The 24661-nt window shown below is 42.6% G+C and overlaps 1 long non-coding RNA gene across 1 annotated transcript in view; it reads left to right on the top strand.

Moving 5' to 3' along the window:
• The first annotated feature begins 215 nt into the window (after positions 1-215).
• Positions 216-24661, top strand: part of LOC121273951 — a 38402-nt gene continuing 13956 nt past the window's right edge. Inside the window, exons 1-2 of the long non-coding RNA XR_005942132.1 lie at positions 216-313; positions 18206-18299. This is a non-coding gene — a long non-coding RNA (uncharacterized LOC121273951). The remainder of the gene's footprint in view (positions 314-18205; positions 18300-24661) is intronic.

Here is a 24661-nt window from a genome sequence, read left to right as displayed (position 1 = left end):
GATCCTTGGCGCCCTCCAGGCAATAGAGAAATAGTCCATTGCTTTTGTCTGTCATCAGGTTTAGCTATACGCCTCAAAGGAACGTGGGAACATAGTGAGAGTCCCGGGTTTGCTGCAGACAATGACAATACGTGATATAGATTCAATTTTATGTAAATGTAATGAGCATAGTGAGTAATTATTTTTGTGCTATGCATTTAGAATGATGAGAAAAAATGCAATCAAAGATATTGGGGAACGATAACCACAGAAGAGTCAGGACTGATGTGAAGACCGAAGTCACCCAGATATAGAACAACGTGAAAACCCTGGGGTAAGATGACGTTTTATGATTGAAAGACAAAGGTACGCTCGCGGCAGGGCAAGGACACCGCATGGTTTCTGAAAAGCTCCGGCGCGCCACCATGTGGCCATGCGAATAATAAACAAATTGTGTTGGAGCAGCATAATTAAATAGGTTACATCTTGCGCTCGGGAAGAGGCTCAGCAAGTTGTGCATATTGAAACACGAGGTTACAAGGCGGTTGCGACGGATTGAGAAAGAGAGCCAAACTGTGGCAGCTGTAGTTATATATCAGGAAGCGTGATAGTATCCATTGTGGATTGAATCAAACATTTCTTAAAACTGACAGACGAGGAACCATAGAACGGGAAAGTAATGGAGGTGATCATGAACACAAATCAATAAAAGATAAGAGAAGTCTCAATAGGCGATCAATCAGCTAAAATGGACGTTTGTCTTTAGTTCAGTTTGGCTGAAATACGAAGGAGAGGAAATTACTTTCATTGTATAGAGCTTTGCTCAGACCCACATAGACTAGTGCGTTGATTTCTGGTCAGTGGATCTCCATTGGCCTGGGAGGCATACCATAGAGGTTTGGCAAAAATTGGTCACCAGAGGTTCGAGAGTTAAATTACGATAGCACGTTGCAAATGCTTTGGCTTTCTTTCACCAATTTCAGAAAGATGGACAGGAGTCTAATGGAAGTGATTAACTGATAAAGGATTTGATGGAATAGGTATGCTGAAACTATTTGTCCGCGTAGGTGAAGCCGCAACACGGCGGCACCGGCATACATATGAAGTTAGGCCATTCAGGAGATCAATTGGAAAAATATGTCTAGATATTTATTTGCTTACGTTATCAGAGAATAGACATCTAAGGCGTTTAAATGCAGGTGAAATACAGACAGTCATGACCTGCATTGAATGGAGAAAAAGGGCTATGCAATCTGAATAGCCTTTTCTCGTTCCTATGCTCTAATATTATTGCAATAGCGGTAATTGGTCAATAGATGGCTCCTAATGCTGTTATATCAAATGAAGCTTCTTGACACAAGTGCCTCAAGAACGGTCGATCACAAGTACAGTTCTGGCGACACAGGACACATGATCCCTTCTGTTCCTCTTCCGGTTAACTTGATTTGGTTTATTTTTCTTTCTAAATGTCATACATCAAAATTCAGTTGGTGAATAATAGCTTAGGGTCTGTAATATCCTGTCTGAGAGTGAGATAGATGCAATAATAATTCTGCCTTTAAAACGAGAATTGGAATATATTGTGTCACGGGAAACATGCATGCACTCAGATGAAAGCAAGAGGAGCTGTACTCGCTCAATTGTTCATGCAGAGGGTTGTGTGGGCATGAGAGGCCGAAGGGCCCCTTTCTATGCAGTAACCATTCTGTGATACCATGAATTTATTTAACAACTTTATTCATTCCGCTTATGTTAGGTGTGTGTCATTGGAAAGTTGTGTACTGTGTTATCAGTGCAGCAATATTTTGTTGTGACGTCTTTGAATATTGTTCCATGGAGGCAGAACCTGTTTACATGAAATGGCTTAAGGTTTGAAATCAGAGGACAAAGGGACCTCACACAAAAGGGCTAAACCGTTGCAGTAGAATATCACAAACAGTAGCTCCCAGCAGCGATCAAGTGATCAAGAACGCAGGAGATAGGAGAAGGGGTAGACCATACTCCCGTCGACCCTGATCCGCAATTTAGTAAGCTAATGACAGATATTTGGATTCGACTCCACCTTCCTGCCCATTGCCTACATACCTCAATCTCCAGAGAGACCAACAATTTGCATATACTAGCCATAAATATGTGCAATTATGGAGAATTAACGACAGTTCCCAAGATTGAGAAACATTTGAATGGAGAAAGTTCTCCGCATTTACATTTTAAACGATCACTCCTTATCCAGTCACTATGCCAACATGATTTAGGTTCTCCAGTCAGTTGAAACAATCTCTCAGTGTTAAACACTTTTAGTATATCCTACGTTTAAATGAGATCACCCCAAGCTCTTCAAAACTAAGAGAACAAAGGCTCAATTTACTGGAATTCTTTTCAGAGGACAACCCTGGCATTCCGGGGACCCATTTTAGTTAACATTTGTTTTACTGCCTTACTTCCTTAAATATAGAGACGGAGAATGCACACCATATTCCAGGTATGGTGTCAAGAACACCCGGTACAGTTATAGCAAGACTTCTTTTTTCATGTATCACAATGCTCTTGCAAGCAAGATAAACGTACCATTTGTCATCCTAATTGCTTGATTCAGCTACATTATAACTTCCTGTGTTCCTTGTGGGAGCACACCCAAGTATTTCTGCATATTAAAATGTATAGGGTTCACGCCGTTTAAAAGAATCTGCTTTAATATCTTACGACCATGGCATCCAGCACGTTATTCTTCATCTGCTATCTTGTTGTGCACTCACTTACCCTGTTTAAATTTCTTTACAGTCTCCCCATGACTTCCTCATAGTTTACATTTCCTCCTAGGTTTGTATGGTAAGCAAACGTAGATGCATAATTCACTGTGTCTTCGCCCACATTATTAAAATAGGTTATAAAAGCTGAGGCATCAGCAATGATCCTTGCAGCAATCCACGGGGCACAACCTGCCAAATTGTAATTGCTCCATATATGCCTACTCACCGCTTACCCACCATTAACAAATATTCTATCCATTGTAAAATATTACAGCAAACTCCAAGTGTGCTTCTCGTGCATATTATTCTTTTGTGCGTCACGCTAAATAAGTTCTTTTGAAATTCCTGGTGTGCTACGCTTATTAGCTCTCCTTTATTTATATTTACTTGTTACTAGATTTCAGCACTTCCCCGGTGTATTGTTACCTTATATCAATTTGCCTGTCGTCTCCTGTTTTCTCATTCCATCATTTTTTGAAAATCACTGCTGCATTTGCTACCTTCCAATATGTTGGAACCGTTCGTGGATGTCTGGAGCTATGAAAACTTATAGTTCAAGGGGAGGCAATGGGGTAGTAGTATGGTCACTGCAGCATTAATTCCGAGATTTAAGATAATGCTCTGGCGCCACGGCAGATGGTGGGATTTGAATTCAACACAAAACCTGGAATTTAAAGTCAAATTAAACCATAGTAAACCGGATTGTTGCAAAAACCGATCTAGTTTATTAATGCCGTCAAGGGAAGAACGTTTGCTGTCCTGCAGGTGACTCCAAATCTACAGAAATAAGATTGACTTTTAACTTCCCACTGAAAGAGCAAGCCACCCAGTTATATCAAACAGCTACAAAGACAGAAATGAAACCGAACGGACCAGTTGGCATCGATCTCAGCTCAGCACCGGAAACAACAATGGCAAACTCAGCCGTGTCGACCCTGCAAAGTCCTCCTTACTAATATCTTGGGGCTGGAGCCTAAATTTGGAGAGCTGTCTCAGAGACTAGTTAAGCAGCAGCCTGACTTAATCAATCTCACAGAATCTTATCCTACAGATAATGTCCTAACATCCCTAGATATGTCAAGTCCCACCGCAGGACAGGCCCAGCAAAGTTAGTGGCTCAGTGGTGTGCAGTCAGGAGGGAGCTGCCTGGGAGTCCGCAAAGTTGACTCCAGTCCCCATGAGATCTCATGGCATTAGGTCAAACATGGGCACGGAAATGTCCTGCTGATGAATCAGTGCTTACCCCATGATTAGCACCACTTGGAGGAAGAACTGAGCGTAGCAACAGCGCAAAATGTAGTCCGGGTGTGGGGCTTCAATGTCCATGACCAAGAGTGTGGGGATAGTACCACTATTGATCGTGTTGGCCAAGTCTTAAAATGCATAACTTCTAAACTGGGAGTGCGGCAGGTGGGGAGGGAACCAACAAGAGGGAAAAATGTTCCTGACCTCATCCTCACCAACCTGCCTCCCGCAGATGCATCTGTCTGTGACAGTGTCGGTAAGAGTGACTATCACAGTTGTTGTGGAAACGAAACCCGCCTTTCACATTGAGGATACCCATTGTTGCTGTCACATTGACAAAGGGACCACAAGAGTCTCAGGTACAGGTCACGATCGTTTATTCGAGCAATTGGAAGGAGAGAACCATCCCAGTGTAGCTTCAGATATAACTCTGCTAAACCACAAGTGTTCACTATATTTATACACTATTGATCACGTACAAGAACAGTTCCCAGATTCTGATCTCGTCAACAGATAGGTTTAGATTAAATAGACATCTCTCTCGTAACAAAGGTACCAAATTACAGGCATCATCTGTACCTACTTTCACCCCCAGCGGAAACATTCCCTCCCATCTCTACTAGGACCATCTATTCTTTCCCTAACTGGTATAAACAGACCCAATCTTGGTTGCTTTTCAACCTAAGGCGCCGGCCTGACTCTTAAGACACCCAGTCTATCACATTTGCTTCCTCTCTGTTCGGCCTGGCCTTGCTGATGGTCACAGGCTCTGAGGGTGTGCAAGGTTCAGATTCCTCTCTGTCCAGCCTGGCCTTTAATTATCCTTGCCGGTGTTGGCTACTTGGATATTTTAAGTAGTCCACTCCCTTTCAACAAGTTCTTAATGTACCCCTATATTCCACCCTTACAGTCCCCTCTTTTGGCCCTTGGCCTAGCCCAAACTATAGTGGTGCTGTCCGCCCTCTTTATGTACTGCCAAGCATTGAACCAGGCTAGGTATCCAGCTTTGGTGCGTAAAAAGCACTGGTCGGACCATCTGTATCATCTGGCCCTTTAATTTAAAGCTCTAACTTGTCAAATTCCTTCTCTACCTGTTAAAACTCCCACAGCACCACATTTTCTGTGACTTCCAGGTGGGATGAATCAAGTGTGTTAGATAGATAAATAATATCAGTTGAAGTATAACTAGGGTATGGGAGATAATCCGAATCCAGGGGCGTATCTTTACGTTTGAGCCCCGGTTCCAGCACCATCTTGTGGAGAAACCCATTGGCTCAATATCCTCTTTTAAGGCTCTAACATGTTGCTGTAGTGTATGGTGAGTTCTGTACATCTGCTAAGCCTGTCTCTGAATAGTGGTTTGGTGTTTGGGTAATGAGGGAATTTCATAGGAGAATTGGTTCGAATGCTGTCAGGTTCTTTTTAACGCTTTCCTTGACCTGAATAGTAGTAGTTCCTCTCTTGTATATTTCGACCAGTTCTACCTTCCTACTCCTGCTGGCGCCCGTGGGTGTATGCACACTGAATGATTATGGATGGGTCATATCTGGTTGTTCCAGTACTGGATCTTTGCTGCGAAGTGGTTATACAATATCTCCCATTCCCCGTGTATGCAACATGGGTCGGTTCTTTTGCAGCCCATATATTTTCCATTATACAGTTTGCTGCTGTTTTAAATCCACTAAGCTTCATCTGTCTCATATATTGGGTGGGCATACTACTGTGGTGGCTTCTATCCTACACTTTCCTAATATGTTGCTAACAATATTCCCTTCTTTGTCTACTACATATGGTGGAATGTCCTGATACCTAGTATAAAAATCCTCCCGTATAACCCCAATATGTACTACTTTATATAATGTCCTGCCGGGTGTTGACATAGGTATGAGTGATATTACTAATACAATGCCTATTAGCATATTACTATTCACTATACATTCAACATTCATTCTATATATGCATGTTAAACGTCTGAGATGGCAACCGGTCAAGTTATGATCCTTGTGTTGTCATGGAAGACTACATAAATGTTCAATAGTTACCTATAAAGGAACTACTCTTTCATTAATTTGTCTTAAATTCTCTCGGGCTTGTTCCAGTGCCCAAGATCTATAGGTGCTGGAAACATCATTTTTGCTTGCTTCGTCTGAAATATTTTTCCCTATTTCAGTCAGTTTGTTGATTGTCCCTGCGTGACTTTTCAGCACGGCAGCCAGGCTGTGAATTAATCCTGTGATGTCCTGGTCTGTGTTTAATTGGGTGTTACGAATTCTCTGTCCCCAATCTTGAATATCCTTCAGCGTAAAGCTCAGGGTCCAGACCTTCTGGTCAACAGTTGCTAGGTTCTGAGTCAAACACTGATATCCCTAGTTTGAATATCGTAGAGGCATCATATGTCAGGCTACACTTAAAGCGGTTCTCCCCCAAGCTTGATCGCATCCCGCCATTGAACCGAGATACTTCAGTCATCAAGGGGCCCACTAGAGCCATATATAGTGCTCGGATATGGGTTGAGCACCACGGGGCTGGGGAAATCCAGGATATGTTCAAGACTACGGGTCGTGGTGTATATTATCATACAAAACTTCTGATTAACCAGTACCAAGCCATTTGTCGGTCCTGGATGCATAGTCAGACAAGGTGGGTCAGTCGGTGTGCTTTGAGAGGTTTCAATTATCTCTACTCGGACTTTGGAAGTAGATGTGGGAGGTGGCTGGGTAGTGGTACTAATCTCCACTTTTGGGAGGACCTCCCACGCCAGATCTGAAGCAAACCCTTACTACAAATCAAAAGCACTTGTTCTCCTACTGTAACATTTGTCATTCCCCGTTATGTGTCGCATTCGGCACTGTCCGTACTGTACCAAATTTCCTCCTGCGGTGCGGGATGAGCAGTGATGATCCCTGACCTTGTTGTCAGTACTGATATGCCCACGACCAGGATCATAGATCTGTGGAGACATTAACATTGGCTCCCATTCTCTGGGTTGCCACTTGGTTAATTGTCATGTCTCTTTAGCTCTGTGTAATGCCTCCATTTACCTCCAAGTGCAATTGCATCGCCTGTCATACTTACCTCGTATGGTCCATGCCTGTTCGCTCCGGGCTCACGTTAACCATCACCTTATTCCCCAATTGGTCCATTGTTGCTCTTTGGATTTGCCTGTTTCCATGTCCTTAATCACCTGTCGATTTCTGACTTCCTTCCTTAACACATGCAATTGGTTACTTATTTCCCTCACACAGTCTTGCATCCTTCCTTTTAATGGCCTTACATCTCCCACTCCTACTATGATTCCCTCGGGTAACTGCGTTGCTCCCCTTGTCATTATTTAAGTTGGGGTGAACCCGGCCGTCCTGCTTGTGGTAGCCCTCAGGCGCATTAGCATATTGGGCTGTTCCCTGTTTCTTGAATTGTTTTTGTGATTGATGTTTTTTTTAAAGTTCAGTTCATCCTTTCCACGATCCCCGAACTCTGGGGCTGGTAGGCAGTGTGGAATTTCTGTTTATATTGCAATTTATACATTTCTTTAATAGCTCTTCCTGTGAAATGAGTTCCATGATCTGAATCCATCTGGATACGCATTCTCCACTCCTTCCAACCTATTGTCTCCTGCCGCTGTCCCATGTCGGACCTCAATTCCTTAAACTGCCTACAGAACTCTACAGTGCACGTTCTTATCCTTTCTTTCAATGGCTCAGTATCTTCACTCCTAGTAGCAGTTGTCTCTAGGAGCCGATTAACTGCCTGTCATCTTGGGGTTAATCCTGTGGTCTTACTTTTTGTAGTTCAAAGGTACATTAATACAATCAGTAATGCATCTATTTCGCATTTTGTACAGCTTTCCCTTTACCTGTACCCTTGTGGTATATTGTTGTTAAGTATTAACTCTCCTTGCAGTTCAATTCCTGAACTATAGATTCCACATTGTTTTACCTCTAAGTTTTTTTCCCCTGACCAGGATCATCATAAGGTTCTCTTGATGTCAGTTTCTCTATTACCTTGACCGTTTGTAATGTTTCCATGCTCTTTAGGCCATATTAACTATTCCATGTCACCAAGGATACCTGTCTCTAGTCTTTGTTTATCTCGCACTGTGCGTTTCCAATGTCTCAGTTGATGGCCAGATTATCAATTTCAGTTCCCTTAAAACTGTTTATATATGGTGTCCTCTTTCCCTAACTCTTTCTTCTACTTGCCTCTTGCCATTTTACACAGATACAGTCTTATCTTGTTCATGTTGCTTGGAGAGACTTTAAAATAAATAAAAAATAACAGTTTTAAAAACAGAAATCTGGTATTGACATGTTCCTTATCTTCTTCTCAAACAACATTTTATTGCCTCAATTGTAAACCACTGAATTGTGTCTGAACCTTTTCTTAGAATTATTCCAGACTCATTAACTCGGCCAAAATTGCGTTTCTGCCAAACTTTGTCAAGGTGTTGAGCTTAGCTTCATATTTTGGGAACAGACTTACAGATACGAAAGCTTGCAGCATTTGAATTAGTGACAATTGTAGTCAAACCTTTTAAAATGAAAATTCCCTTTTGAGAAGATATCAGGAACCAAACCGCAACATTTTGAATTTTATAAGAAACCTAATTTAAGCTATCAAAATTAAAACTACCTCTTTCTTATGCGTATTTATTTGTATCCAAGCTGTAATTCCCTTAGGTCTATCGACACATTCTTTATCTGTGGATAGCATCCTTGTTATTCGAAGTAACCTGTTAAATTGCACTGCACTTTACATCTCAAGCGTTGTCCCAACTTCAAGTAACATTGTGTTGGATTGCAGATTCCCTTTCATATTGAATTCATCTCTTCAAGACAACCCCTTTTTATCCAATGGAACCACTTATACCGTGTGTTTATGACTATTGGTTTTCCTAGAATTCCTTGAACTTCAGCTAACCATTTTGTCCTTCAGAATTAATAATAAGAACTTGTATGAGTTAAAACAACTCTATCAATCCCAATCAGCGTGGAAGCTGGTGATGCTAGTCTGCAAGGCGGTGGTAGGTACAAAGATTGGTTCATCTAACCTTGCCTAGCATCATGATACCTTCAGGCTGCGACCATTTTTACCAGAAATCTCAACTCAAACTTCATAGTCAAAACCTTGGAATGTTTTAGTGTACTTTTCCTTTAAACTAACATATGGCTTTCAACCCTACAGTGCTGAACTACACAGACAAATGACAATTTACGGAAGTAAAACTCATATATGTGAGAAGCACAAATATGTAGGCAAATTTCTGCTAGTAAGAACAAGGGGACAATAATAGTAGGAGACTTCAACTATCATGATATCAACTGGGATTCAAACAATATAAGGGGCACTGAGGGAGAAACATTCATGCAGTGTGTGCAGTATTTTCTTTTTCAGGCAGATGGTGACAAACCCAAGGAGAGGAGATGCAATTCTAGACCTTGTCTTGGGGAACGAAAATGGGCATTTGGGTGATGTGACAGTTCGCGACCATATCATGGATAGTGATCACAATTCAGTCAGATTTAGCATTACCATGGAAAAGGACAGAGATAAGGCAGGAGTAAAAGTCTTGAACTGGGGGAAGGCAAACTTTGCAGAAATGAGAAGGGACTCGGCTCAGGAGGACTGGACAGCACTGCTGGAGGATAAAACAGTGGAAACCTCGTGGGAAGCACTAAAAAGCGAGATCGTAATAGTATAAAATAGACATGTCTCCGACAAAAATAAGAGTGGTACTGCTAAATCTAGACCTCCCTGGTTGTCTAGAGGAATACACGGGAAGATCAAACAGAAAAAGAAAGCATATGATAGGCACAAAGAATTAAGCACTGCAGATAGCCTACATGAATATAGGAAGTGCAGGGACGAAATAAAAAGGAAATAAGGAAATCAAAGAGAGGGCATACAAACAGATTAGCAAATTAAGTTAAAGATAATCCAAAGATATTTTATCAATAACTTAGAAGTTAAGGAACATATCAGAGATGAAGATGGAAACTTCTGCGCAGATACAGAGGCTGTGGGAAGGGATTTGAAAGAACATTTTGTCTCCGTGTTTGCAAAGGAAAGGGAGGATGTTGATATGGTAGTCCAGGAGAAATACTGTGAGATATTGGACGGGATAGTCATAAAGAGACAGGAAGTTCTCGAAGGGTTGAAATCCTTGAAAGTTTATAAGTCACCAGGATTGTTTCCGAGGCTGCTGAAGGAAGTCAGGGAGGATATAACAGTGCTCTGAGGATGATTTTCCAATCTTTACATAGAGACGTGTGAGGTCAAACAGTTACAGGCATTACGAAATAAAGGGGAATAAACTAAGAGGGGTAGATGAAGCAAGAGATCTTGGCGTACAAGTACACAGGTCCCTGAAGGCAGCAGTTCAAGTTGACAAAGTTGTAAAGAAGGCATAAATATCCTCATCACCAATAATGGGCGAGCCCAGAACATCAGTGCAAAAGACAAAGCTGAATCATTTGCAACAATCTTCAGCCAGAAATGCCCAGTGGATGGTTGAGCTCTCCCTGCTCTTGAGGTCAGTAGCATCAGAAGAGACAGACTTCAGCCAATTCGATTCACCCAACTTCATGAAGAAACTGCAAAGGTTTCGAGCCCTGGCAACATTCCAGCAATCGTGCTGAAGTCTTTTCCACCAGAGTTAGCTGTAGCCCGAACCAAGCTGTTCCAGTGTATTTGGAATACTGGCATATACGCTGCAAAGTAGAACGTTTCCCAATTTTAGAGTGTGCACAAAATGAAGGGACAAATCCAACATGGCCAATTACCCCACCATCAATTTACTCTTGGTTATTAACAAAGTGATGGGAGGTGTTTTCAACAGTGTCATAAAGAGGTGCCCACTGACGCTCAGTTTGTGTTGCATCATCGCTACTCAGCTCTGAACGCAATTACATTCTTGATCCAAGCATGAACGAGAATTGAACTCAAGAGGTGAGGTGAACGTGATTGCTGTTGACATCAAGGCATCATTTGACCAATTGTGGCATCAAGGTGCCAAAAAAACCTGGAGTCAATGGGAAACTGGTGAGAGTCATACTTAGCACAAAAGAAGATCATTGTGATTTTTGATGGACAGTCATCTTAGTCCCAGGATATTCCTGGATGTGATCCACGGGTAGTGATCTCGGCCCAAAAATCTCCCGCTGCTTCATCAGTGACCTTCCTTCCATCATAAGGTCAGAAGTGGGGATGTTCACTGATGATTATACAAGGTTCAACACGAATATCCGCACCAGATACTGAAGCAGCTCCTGACCTTTGGCAGCAAGAACATTTAGACGTGGGCTGATAAGTTGAAACTAACATTCATTCAATACCATTATTAGGCAATTTTCATATCCAATATGAGAGAATCTAATCATTTCCGTCTGACAATCAGTGACATGGCTATCTCCGATTCCCCCCAATATCAACATTGTGGGGATTACTATTGGACAGAAACTGAACTGTACCATCCAGCTGAATAATTTGGCGAAAAGAGCAGTTCACAGGCTAGGAACTCAGCAGTGAGAAACTCATTACATTACCCCCTAGAAGTGTGCACGATCTACAAGGCACAAGTCAGGACTGTGGTAGAATATTTTCCACTTGCCCAGATGAATACAGCTCCAACAGCACTCAGGAAACTCGGCAACATCCAGGAAATGATGTCCCCTTCAATGGCACCTTATCCACGGCCTTAAACATTTACTCCCTCCATCAGTGACAGGTAGTGATAGCGGTATGTACAACACAAAATGACCTTCAGCAACTCACCAAGCCTCCAACGATACAATCCCGGGACCTCTGCCAACTTGAAGGACAAAGTCTGTAGATTAAACAGAACACCACCGAATGCAAGTTCCCCTACAAACCACACCCCCCTGACGTGGAAATATGTCACCGTTCCATCAATGCTGCTGGACCAAAGCCCTCTAACTGCCTTCCTGACTAAATGTTTTTATACATAAACCTCGTGGGCAACAGGATTTCATTAAGGCGGCGCATCACCACCTTTCTAGTGCAATTACGGATGGTCAATAATAACTAGCGTAGCCAAAGGCACCAAATTGCCATGAATAAATCAATAATTCCCAGCTGCTCCAACTTCGGGACTAAGCTCTCGTACCTTGTTGCATTACGGCCTTTTCAAGTCAAGCCGTGTTCCCACAGAACGCAGTTAATAAACCTAACTGTATTGAATCATAAGCGTTACTTCAGTAAATTGATGATTGCTAATTCAACAAAATAATTATATAGAAATTGCTGCAAAGAGTGAATACTCAATACTTAAGAATATATGTGGACCGTGTTTAAATATCTGATATGCTGCGGAATAATTAGACCTAATAAATGGTCCGGATTATTTCCCAAATTCTGTTTGTCAACCCAAGGCTATGTTGCTCTGGTCAATTAAGTAGCTGCAATAACAAACGGGGTTTAATAACCTAATTGTTCAATTGAATTGCATCTCTCGTTATTTTTATTTTTGATGTTTTATACTTAATGATATTTAGGGGTGAGTTTCATTAATCTAATAATTGCAGCAAACGGAAACTTGAACAAATTGTAAAAGAAAAACAAATGTTAGAAATAAAGGCGGGACACTCGGTTTTTTTTAAAAAAAACGGTGAGCTTCAGCATCACACATCTTATTTTATTATATTCGAAACCTTTGCATGTACAGAGTATAAAATAGTGACTATATAATAAACTGGATCAACATTTAAAACAAAGATGAATATTAAATGTATTGTTGAGAACATGCAATCTCCACATGACTAGCAATGGGCATAAATTCCCAATGTTTCTAACATTTCATTTAGACAAATCACCTCAAAGATTGCCGTTACAGATAACGTCTACAAAGGATCTCGAGCCAAGGCGGAACAACGAAGTTAAAGTGCACATCAGCCATGATCTAACTGAATGCAAAAAAATACCTATCCATATATCTAATACTTGTCACTCAATTTATGTCATAACTGTTGAGAAAATCAAATATCAGCGTTTGTATCTGAAATTGTATAATGGAGAGAATTCACCTCCTAGATTTGGGCAACAAGGTTTTATGGAAAGGGCTGGGGAATTGCAAGCATTACACCCATGTTCAAAAAAGGGTTGAAATTATAAGCCAGGTAATTACAGACCAGTCAGCTTAACTTCATCGATGGGCAAGATTCTAGGAAAAAAAATTGTGATGGAGAGAATTAGCAGTCACGTGCAAAAATATTTGTTGATAAGCAAGGGCCAGCATGGATTTCTAAGGGGGAAATCGTGTTTAAAGAACTTGCTGGAGTGATTTGAAGCGGTAACAGAAAAGATCAATGAGGGCAATGCTTTTGAAGTGGTGCACGTGGACTTTCAAAAGGCATTTGATACAATGCAGAACAGCAGACTTGTGAGAAACGTTGTTACTCATGGAATAAAAAGGACAGTAACAACGTGGATGTAAAATTATCTTTAAAAATAGGAGGTGGAGACTAATGGCCAATGCTTAGATTTCCAGCTGGAGGGAGATTTGTAGTGGAGTTCCCCAGGGGTCGGTGTTGGGACCCTTGGTTTTCCTGATGTATGTTAATGATCTAGACCTTGGTGTGCAGGGGAGAATTTGAAAGCTTGCGGATGATACTCAGCTCGGGGGTATTGTAAACAGTGAGGAGCACAATGCCGAACTTCAAGAGGACATTGCCAAGTTGATGGACTGGGGAGGTAGGTGGCAGATAAATTTCAATATGGAGAAGTGTGAAGTGTTGTCTTTTATAGGATGAATATGTACAGACAGTATAAAATAAGGGATAAATTTTTGAAGAGGGTGTTGGTGGAGAAAGACCTGGGGTCTATATGTGCATAGATAATTGAATGTGGCTGGACAGGTGAAGAGAGCAGTTAATAAAGCAGCTTGTATACTGGGCTTTGCTAATAAGGGCATAATGCACAAGAGGATGGAGGTCAGCTGATTTTATATAAGACACTCGCTAGGCCTCAGCTGGAGTATTGTGTACAGTTCTTGGCTCAACATTATCTGAAAGATGCAAACACATGGGAGAAAGTGCAGAAGAGGTTTACCAGAATGGCTCCACGGATGAGAATTTTCTGCTTTGTACATATATTTAAGAGGTTGCGACTGTTCTTCTTGGAGAGATGAAAGCTAAGAGTAGATTTGATAGACATGTTCAAAATCACGAGGAATCTGAATAGATTAGATAAGGAGAAGCTATTGCCGGTCGTAAAAGGATGAAGAACGAGAAGGCACAGCCTTAAAGTGATTTGCAAACGAGACAAATGTGACGTGAGCGAAAATGCTTTCAAACAACGAGTGGCTCTGGAATGCATTGCCTGGAAACATGGTGGAAGCATGTTGAATGCAGGTTCAGAAGTGCAGTGGATATTTATTTGAATAGAAACAATGTGCAGGGGTAGGGGAAAAGGCAGGACAATGAGACCTGGTCGTTATGCTCATTTGGGGAGCCGGTGCAGACTCTATGGGCTGAATGGCCTCCTACTGTGCCATTATGATTCTGTGATTCCGTGATATAGGTACTCCCGTCTTGAGTCCTTAATGGATTTTCTTCAAACATGTTAGAAATTTGGCCAGAAATAGAACCTGAGGAATTGATTTGGAGAGATGCGGGAGGGGGGATCTCATAGCAACAAACGTCCCGAGGAACTCATAAGCATGTGCTGAAACAAGGGTTTTATTTTTCAACATATGTTTCAGGTATCTGTGTAGCTGACAAGCAGTTCGGTGGGCCTTTAGGTTCCATTGGATCCTTACAAGGATGTAAGACCGTGCGACTGTGTCAGGAATCAATGTCGTCTATTCTTACCTTCTCTCGATCTTTTCATTGAGAACTGTCGGCGCGACATTAGTCGTCTATTCTTACCTTCTCTCGATCTTTTCATTGAGAACTGTCGGCGCGACATTAGTCGTCTATTCTTACCTTCTCTCGATCTTTTCATTGAGAACTGTCGGCGCGACATTAGTCGTCTATTCTTACCTTCTCTCGATCTTTTCATTGAGAACTGTCGGCGCGACATTAGTCGTCTATTCTTACCTTCTCTCGATCTTTTCATTGAGAACTGTCGGCGCGACATTAGTCGTCTATTCTTACCTTCTCTCGATCTTTTCATTGAGAACTGTCGGCGCGACATTAGTCGTCTATTCTTACCTTCTCTCGATCTTTTCATTGAGAGCTGTCGGCGCGACATTAGTCGTCTATTCTTACCTTCTCTCGATCTCTTCATTGAGAACTGTCGGCGCGACATTAGTCGTCTATTCTTACCTTCTCTCGATCTTTTCATTGAGAACTGTCGGCGCGACATTAGTCGTCTATTCTTACCTTCTCTCGATCTCTTCATTGAGAACTGTCGGCGCGACATTAGTCGTCTATTCTTACCTTCTCTCGATCTCTTCATTGAGAACTGTCGGCGCGACATTAGTCGTCTACTCTTACCTTCTCTCGATCTTTTCATTGAGAACAGTCAGCGCGACATTAGTCGTCTCAATTTCTCTGCTCCTCTCACCCATTCTAACCTGTCTCTCTCTGAACTTACTGCACTCCATTCTCTCAGGTCCAACCCTGACATTGTCATCAAACCCGCTGACAAGGGTAGTGCTGTTGTTGTCTGGCGCACTGACCTCTACCTCGTGGAGGCTGAGCGTCAACTCGCAGACACTTCCTCCTACCTCTCCCTGGACCATGACCCCACCACTGAACATCAAGCCATTGTTTCCAGGACTGTCAGTGACCTCATCTCCTCTCGGGATCTCCCTCCCACAGCTTCCAACCCGATAGTCGCCCAACCTCGGATGGCCCGCTTCTATCTGCTACCCAAAATCCACAAACAGAACTGCCCCGGTAGACCGATCGTCTCAGCTTGCTCCTGCCCCACAGAACTCATTTCTCGTTATCTTGACTCCCTTCTCTCTCCCCTTGTCCAGTCCCTTCCCACCTACATCCGTGATTCCTCTGACACCTTACGTCACATCAACAATTTCCAGTTCCCTGGCCCCAACCGCTTACTCTTCACCATGGACGTCCAATCCCTCTACACCTCCATCCCCCACCAGGATGGTCTGAGGGCCCTTAGCTTCTTCCTCGAACAGAGGCCCGAACAATCCCCATCCACCACTACTCTCCTCCGTCTGGCTGAACTTGTTCTCACACTGAACAATTTCTCCTTCAACTCCTCTCACTTCCTCCAAATAAAAGGTGTGGCTATGGGTACCCGCATGGGCCCCAGCTATGCCTGTCTCTTTATGGGGTATGTGGAACATTCCTTGTTCCAGTCCTATTCCGGCCCCCTTCCACAACTCTTTCTCCAGTACATCGATGATTAAATCGGTGCCGCTTCATGCTCTCGTCAGGACTTGGAAAAATTTATTAATTTTGCTTCCAATCTCCACCCCTCCATCATTTTCACGTGGTCCATCTCTGACACTTCCCTTCCCTTCCTTGACCTCTCTGTCTCAATCTCTGGTGATAGACTGTCCAGCAATATCCATTACAAACCCACCGACTCCCACAGCTATCTCGACTACAGCTCCTCACAGCCTGCTTCCTGTAAGGACTCCATCCCATTCTCTCAGTTCCTTCGCCTCCGCCGCATCTGTTCCAATGATGCTACATTCAAAAACAGTTCCTCTGACATGTCCTCCTTCTTCCTTAACCGAGGTTTTCCACCCACGGTCGTTGACAGGGCCCTCAACCGTGTCCGGCCCATCTCCCGCGCATCCGCCCTCACGCCTTCTCCTCCCTCCCAGAAACATGATAGGGTCCCTCTTGTCCTCACTTATCACCCCACCAGCCTCCGCATTCAAAGGATCATCCTCCGCCATTTCCGCCAACCCCAGCATGATGCCACCACCAAACACATCTTCCCTTCACCCCCCTTATCGGCATTCCGTAGGGATCGCTCCCTCCGGGACACCCTGGTCCACTCCTCCATCACCCCCTACTCCTCAACCCCCTCCTATGGCACCACCCCATGCCCATGCAAAAGATGCAACACCTGCCCCTTCACTTCCTCTCTCCTCACCGTCCAAGGACCCAAACACTCCTTTCAAGTGAAGCAGCATTTCACTTGCATTTCCCCCAACTTAGTCTACTGCATCCGTTGCTCCCAATGTGGTCTCCTCTACATTGGAGAGACCAAACGTAAACTGGGCGACCGCTTTGCAGAACACCTGCGGTCTGTCCGCAAGAATGACCCAAACCTCCCTGTCGCTTGCCATTTCAACACTCCACCCTGCTCTCTTGCCCACATGTCTGTCCTTGGCTTGCTGTATTGTTCCAGTGAAGCCCAACGCAAACTGGAAGAACAACACCTCATCTTCCGACTAGGGACTTTACAGCCTTCTGGACTGAATATTGAATTCAACAACTTTAGGTCGTAAGCTCCCTCCCCCATCCCCACCCCCTTTCTGTTTCCCCCTTCCCCCCTTTTTTTTCCAATAAATTATAAAGATTATCCTTTTCCCACCTATTTCCATTATATTAAAAAAAATAAAAAAATACCCACTAGAGCTATACCTTGTGTGCCCTACCATCCATTCTTAATTAGCACATTCGTTTAGATAATATCACCAACTTTAATTTTAACACCAATGTGTTCTATTGTACTATTGTCGTTGACATCTTTTGATGATCTGCTTCTATGACTGCTTCTTTGTCCCTACAACCACACCCCCCCACCCCCTTCCACTTCTTTGTCTCTCTATCTCTCCGCCCCCCACACACACACCTTAAACCAGCTTATTTTTCAACTCTTTCTTGGACTCGAACGCAAGTTCTGTCGAAGTGTAGTGAGGACTCGAAATGTCAACTCTTTTCTTCTGCGCCGATGCTGCCAGACCTGCTGAATTTTTCCAGGTAATTCTGTTTTTGTTTTGGATTTCCAGCATCCGCAGTTTTTTTGTTTTTATCAATGTCTACGTTACTCACATGACGTTGGTAAGTGAAGATGCAATGCTCTGCTCCTCTGCGTGCTGTATGTAAAATATGCACAAAACCTTTTGAAGATTAGCTCAGTTACGTAGCACTAATTAAATCATTTGCACATTCAGCTATGGTATATTAAATATGCTGGAACAAATGCCAGAAAAAATCTTTCCTAACAAAATGGAATTATTAATGGAAGTGGTGACCAGAGGAAAGCTTACTATCGCTGCAGATCTTGTTTCAACGATGTCTTTTTGGGATTATTCACATGTGTTGTTGTTTATTTTCCTATAGGGAGTGACTAGACCTTCTGTAACAGCCGGCGAGGCATAATTTATCCCAGATCAAGGGCAAGTTCTCCAAGCATGGAGGATTATCTACGAGCGTGGTAAGGGCATTATTCTTGTTGAACTTCCATTTCAAATCATCATGAATTGACGGAAACGCGAAACACACCTACTATTTCTAACACATAGAGGCATTCAATGATCTCCTCTGAATTTATTTTAATTGATTCCGTGGGATTTGCTGAACATACAGGGTTGTTGTAATGATGAAAACTTCCATTGAGCGCTGCTGCTTAAGAAAGGTATCGTTAATTTATGAGCTAATAGAAGTAAATTAAGCAGAGTTGCCATGGATTGGCTGAGACTATGCAGCAACCACAAGGTGAAATGCTGCAATGGAGCAGTTGCTGACGCTGATAGTGACACAATCCATCCCCAATAGAACTTCGTCAACAAAGTTTGAATATAAAGCTGAAGTGCCCTCTGGTCACGCAGCTGCTATTTCACCTGCAGTGAAAAAAAGCATAACATTAAAACCCAGTGAGTAACGAAATGAGAAAGATGATGTTCAATTCAACTGGAAAGTCCGGGGTACACAACAATAACGACAACAACAATACTATGGATAACTATTGTGATAGATAAGGAGTTTTTTGGGTTTTGGTAATTACTCCCCACAATTAACATTCATAACCCTAAGTACAGAAAATCTCACTTGCCATGTGTCTTCATAATTTATGAATGAAAAGTGATTAATTTATTATCTGATTTTAAATACCCAACAATAACTATACAGTTTTCAGAAACAAACATGAAGATACTCGTGAATCATTGCTTGACACCTAACACACCTAACTTATCCATCTGCTGTTCCTCTGATCTGGACGTTGCGTTCCAAATGAGATGTGATTAGAGTTTTTTTTTAAATTGCTGCTTACTTAATATCTTTGGATCAGAAAAGCTCCATCACATTACTATTTTGATCACCCGCTAGCTTTCAATAAAATATTGACCTGACCAACAATTTCCTTTATTCGTGTGTATGTGTTCAGAACTTTCCCATTTCCAGTTTATTACCATTGATTATCCCTAAACTCAAAAAGCCGGTCCTTACATGGTTTTTACGTGCACATAAATTGTCATTCTTTTATCCGCAAGCTAAATTAAGCTACTTTTTTTATTGCAATGCCATGTTCTGCTCAAAGTATAATGCACCCTCTCGGTTAGTATTGTCAGTGATCGTACATATGCTCTTCTCCGTTCCTTCGAAATCCAGTGAATTGTTTTGCCGGATCATCTCACAAGGTAAGTATATGCTTTTTCCATTTTACTATCATGGATCATGACAGAAGATTGAAAAATTACCTTGATGTTACATGGACAATATTGTCGCTAAATGGTTAAATTTGTTCAGTTTCGGGAGGAGAGAAGTGGTGTAGTTTGCAGTATAGTCTGCGATCTACAGCATTGTCAGAGAGGAAGGGCATGCTAAAAGAAAAAAACATTGTTATTAGTTTCTGTGTGTAATCACTTCCTAATAGTGAATGTTCGCAATCTATATTTCAGATGTGCAGTTAGAAATTTATATTGCCACGGGGGAAATAAGGACTGAGAAAATGACTTTGGAATGTGAACTGAATTCACATTCTACTTATCCATTGCTTTCTACATGTGAAAGCAGAACTTGCTCCCGATCCTCCTTGTGCCGTGCCACAGATTTTATTTTGTGTGTGCATGTGTGTGTGTGCGCGCATGGGCGCGCCTATGTGTGTGTGTGTGTATGTACATGAGAAAAATATTATTAAGCAGATACAGATATAGACAGGTAGATGACAGGTGGAGAGATGGTTAGTTAGTAAGTGAGATGGAAAAGTAGAGAGATGAGTGGAACATATCAAGTGCGAGAGAGAAACAAAAATGATACATAATTGAAGGTGTAATTGTTCAGAATTTGGAGTTTAGCAGCTTGTTCAACTTCAGACATATCCGTTGTCTCCAACTCTGTATAAATTTGTCGGTCTCCTACTGGATTATGCAGAGGGGTCTAAACCCAAGTGCAATCTATGGAATTAGCCTTTATTCAAAAATATAGATGAACAAGTAGATAGACAGAGAGTTGGAAAATTATTATAGATAAGAGAGAGAAATATTAATTTAAAAAATGAAGAATTGCATTTATGGAGAGCTATTCACCACCCCAGAACAACCAGCACACTTTCTGGCCAGGGAAATGCTTCTGAGTTGTAATCATTTTTGTAATGCAGGAACCCGACAGTCGATTTGCCCACCACAATCTACCAGAAAGCTCATTGTGAAAATGACCAGATCCTATTCATGATATTGATTGAGTGATAAATATTTACCAGAACATCGGGGAGAGCTTCCCTACTCTTCTTCGAAATAATGTCATAGGATGGTTTACTTCTGCCTGAGGAAGCAAATGGGATTTCGGTTTATGGTACCACGGTAGAGGACACCAACATTACCCGAATCAAAATTCATAAACAAGCATCATATTTACAACATGTTAAAAATAATAAATATGCATAAGGTCGAATGGAACTCAAACAACACGTATATGTTAATTCAGGAGCAGCTGGAGCTACTGCAGGTCTGAGAATCTCCTGAAGTGCATTAATCCCAGGAGTTTGTCATCCTGCCAATCCAGTGTTCAGGAGGTTAGCAAATGGTTGGCCATCAGATATGTTATGGAAATGCTCACAGTGCAGGAATCCTCCAGGATTGTTACATATTCAAATCAGTTTTCAGGGCTTTGAATAGAGTGTCCGGCCCATCTCCCGCGCATCCGCCCTCATTCCTTCTCCTCCCTCCCAGAAACATGATAGGGTCCCCCTTGTCCTCACTTATCACCCCACCAGCCTCCGCATTCAAAGGATCATCCTCCGCCATTTCCGCCAACTCCAGCATGATGCCACTACCAAACACATCTTCCCTTCACCCCCCTTATCGGCATTCCGTAGGGATCGCTCCCTCCGGGACACCCTGGTCCACTCCTCCATCACCCCCTACTCCTCAACCCCCTCCTATGGCACAACCCCTTGCCCACGCAAAAGATGCAACACCTGCCCCTTCACTTCCTCTCTCCTCACCGTCCAAGGACCCAAACACTCCTTTCAAGTGAAGCAGCATTTCACTTGCATTTCCCCCAACTTAGTCTACTGCATTCGTTGCTCCCAATGTGGTCTCCTCTACATTGGAGAGACCAAACGTAAACTGGGCGACCGCTTTGCAGAACACCTGCGGTCTGTCCGCAAGAATGACCCAAACCTCCCTGTCGCTTGCCATTTTAACACTCCACCCTGCTCTCTTGCCCACATGTCTGTCCTTGGCTTGCTGCATTGTTCCAGTGAAGCCCAACGCAAACTGGAGGAACAACACCTCATCTTCCGAGTAGGGACTTTACAGCCTTCTGGACTGAATATTGAATTCAACAACTTTAGGTCGTGAGTCCCCTCCCCCATCCCCACCCCCTTTCTGTTTCCCCCTTCTTTTTTTTTTCCCAATAAATTATAAAGATTTTCCTTTTCCCACCTATTTCCATTATATAAAAAAAAACCCACTAGAGCTATACCTTGAGTGCCCTACCATCCATTCTTAATTAGCACATTCGTTTAGATAATATCACCAACTTTAACTTTAACACCTATGTGTTCTATTGTACTATTGTTGTTGACATCTTTTGATGATCTGCTTCTATCACTGCTTGTTTGTCGCTACAACCACACCAACCCCCTCCACCTCTCTGTCTCTCTATCTCTCCGCCCCCCACACACACACCTTAAACCAGCTTATATTTCAGCTCTTTCCTGGACTCGAACTCAAGTTCTGTCGAAGGGTCATGAGGACTCGAAACGTCAACTCTTTTCTTCTCCGCCGATGCTGCCAGACCTGCTGAGTTTTTCCAGGTAATTCTGTTTTTGCTTTGAATAGAGCTGTCTGGTAATCATCCACGGCACTATGGGTCAGATTGAAACACTTCGGTGCATCACAAAGTGGAGGATTGCATTTCCTTAGGGAACTTGATAGTCTGGGGAATTGGCCGGCGCTTCTGCTACCAGCAACATGAGTTTCACTTTACCTCAATAGTGTCAAAGTCAGTAACATCACTGATTGGATGGAGGGGATTTTTAGAAGGGAAGGGGAACGACCAAACTTCACAGTCCATGTTTCAACCAATGATATAGGTAGGGAAAGGATTTAGGTGGTACCGAATTAGTTTTGGCACCTAGACCAGAACCTTCATGTTGATAATCTCTCGATTATTCTCAGTGCTACAGAACAGTTAGTGCAAGAGAAGCAACATAAACCAGGTTAATGAGGGTGTGGTGAAACTGTTCAGAAGATGCTTCAAATTACGTGGCCAGTGGGGCCAGTTAAGGAGTTGCTGGGACTTGTACAATGTGGACGCCTTGCACACAAAGAGGACTGGAATCAAAGCCATTGCAGGAATGTTAACCATGTGCTGGCGGAGACTTTAAATGAGTATGGCAGTGAAGGTGGGCGCACCCCCAGACAGCCTATGAGGGACTAGAGGACGGAGAAAAGATGCAGAGAGAGCGTAAAGAAACAAACTAGATTTGATTGAAGAACAGCTCCGAGTTAGAAGGGTTAATGCAGGGAGAATTTCAAAACAATTCAAGATCACATTATGTCTATGCATGTTAATTCCCAGTAAATGTTAATTAACATCATTGCGCTGCAGGCTCTAGAGGCCACATAGCATTATGCTATAATTGCAATAACAGAGACCTAGATGAAATGAAGAACGATGTGGCCACTTTGTGATCATGTCGACAATGTATTGAGGAAAGATAAGGAAGGAAAAAATGGAGGGAGGGTGGCGCTCTGATCAAATATACTGTGTAAACATGAGAAAATGTTGGTGTCCTTGTGAGTTCAAAAATGGAATTTGTTTCAGTAGAACTGATGAATAGCAGAAAACTATTAGTCTCTAGGTGTATACTATAGAGTATCAAATAGTAGGGAGAAAATGGAGGAGTGCAAAACTACAGGATCCTCACAAAAAATTGCGAGAAATTCAGCGTAATGACGATAAGGGGCATCATTTATTATACAATGCTGAATTAAACAGTGGGCAGGATCTTGCCCTTGGATGGTGGGCGGACAGCTCCCTGAGGCAAAGTCCTATCTCAGGGAAAATACTGACAGTGTCAAACACATTAAAATTAGAAACATTAAAAAATTATTAACATGCCCCCCCTCATGTGACAATGTCACACGAGATGGGACATGTTAATAAAGCCCACATACACTTTATTTTTTTTTACAATACGGACATGAAACTTCATCCGTCCATTGTATGAAGTTTCATCAATAATCCGGAACCTGCTCGGGCTCCTGGCCTGCCCGCCAGGCTTAAGGTTGGGCGGGCAAATCTTTGATTACTTAAACTAGCCTGTCAAAGGCCTCAATCGCCCATTGGAAGGTCGGCGGGTGGACAGCTGATTTCGTTCTCCACCCACCTTCCTAAAAATTTAAATGGAACGTGATGACATCGGGGATTCCTCCCGACGTCATCCCGCATAATTTTCCCCTCCGTGACTGGGCACCACCCCCAAATCGCCGAGGGGAATGTCCTCGCCAGTATCAAACAAAAAGTCATGGAGGATCTGCTGCAATATGGATAAGATAGTTCTCATGGTCACTGTGTTTTATCCCTCTGCAAGGAAGGAAGCAGTGGAGGACCTAATTCTGAGGAATTGGGTGAAGCATGTAACAGACGGAGTTGATATGAGAATATAATGATCATATCATTAGGTTTAAAGTACACATGGATTCTTATAGGACTAATCATATGTGAAAATATTCAATGGAGGTGCTGTTAATTTCGGGGAATGGAAAGGTGATATGCTCCGGATGGATTGAAATCAAAGGAAGCAAGCAAAACAGTAAATGAACAAGAGGAGTTCTCAGAGTGGCGGTAGTTTGGTTACAGAAAGTGCACAAAGGGAGAGCTATGAACTTAAGTAAAAGTGGCAAAGAGCATTTGGCTATGGATTAGTCAGTGACAGAGACGTGAGTCTAAATGCCTTTTCCAAAGCTATAAAGAGAAAACGTGTAGCCAAAGTAAGGGTGAGTCGATTGGAAAGCGAAAGGTAACTCTGTTCTGGAGGCAGAGGAGGCGATTTAGGGACAAAGTTAATACTTTGCAGATGTCGTTAGGAAAGAGGAGATCGCTGCAAATGTCACAGTCAAGAGATGGCACTGGAAAGAAAAAACGGAGAGGAGAAACACAGATGCAAAGGAGGAAGTTAATGTTCTGCCAGTGCACAAAGTAAAAAATTCACCCAGCTGGATGGGATGCATCCAAAACGGATTAGTGAAGTACGGATTACAATTGCAGATAGTCTGGACGCAACGTTCCAGTTCTGCTTTGACATGGGTCTAGTTACAGGGGAATGGAAGCTTATCAATGACGCAC

Source organism: Carcharodon carcharias (genome assembly GCF_017639515.1).
Source record: "Carcharodon carcharias isolate sCarCar2 chromosome 27 unlocalized genomic scaffold, sCarCar2.pri SUPER_27_unloc_6, whole genome shotgun sequence".
In the NCBI taxonomy this organism is placed as follows: domain Eukaryota; kingdom Metazoa; phylum Chordata; class Chondrichthyes; order Lamniformes; family Lamnidae; genus Carcharodon; species Carcharodon carcharias.
Note: the sequence above shows the minus strand (reverse complement) of the source record. Positions and strands in the feature narration are given on the sequence as shown.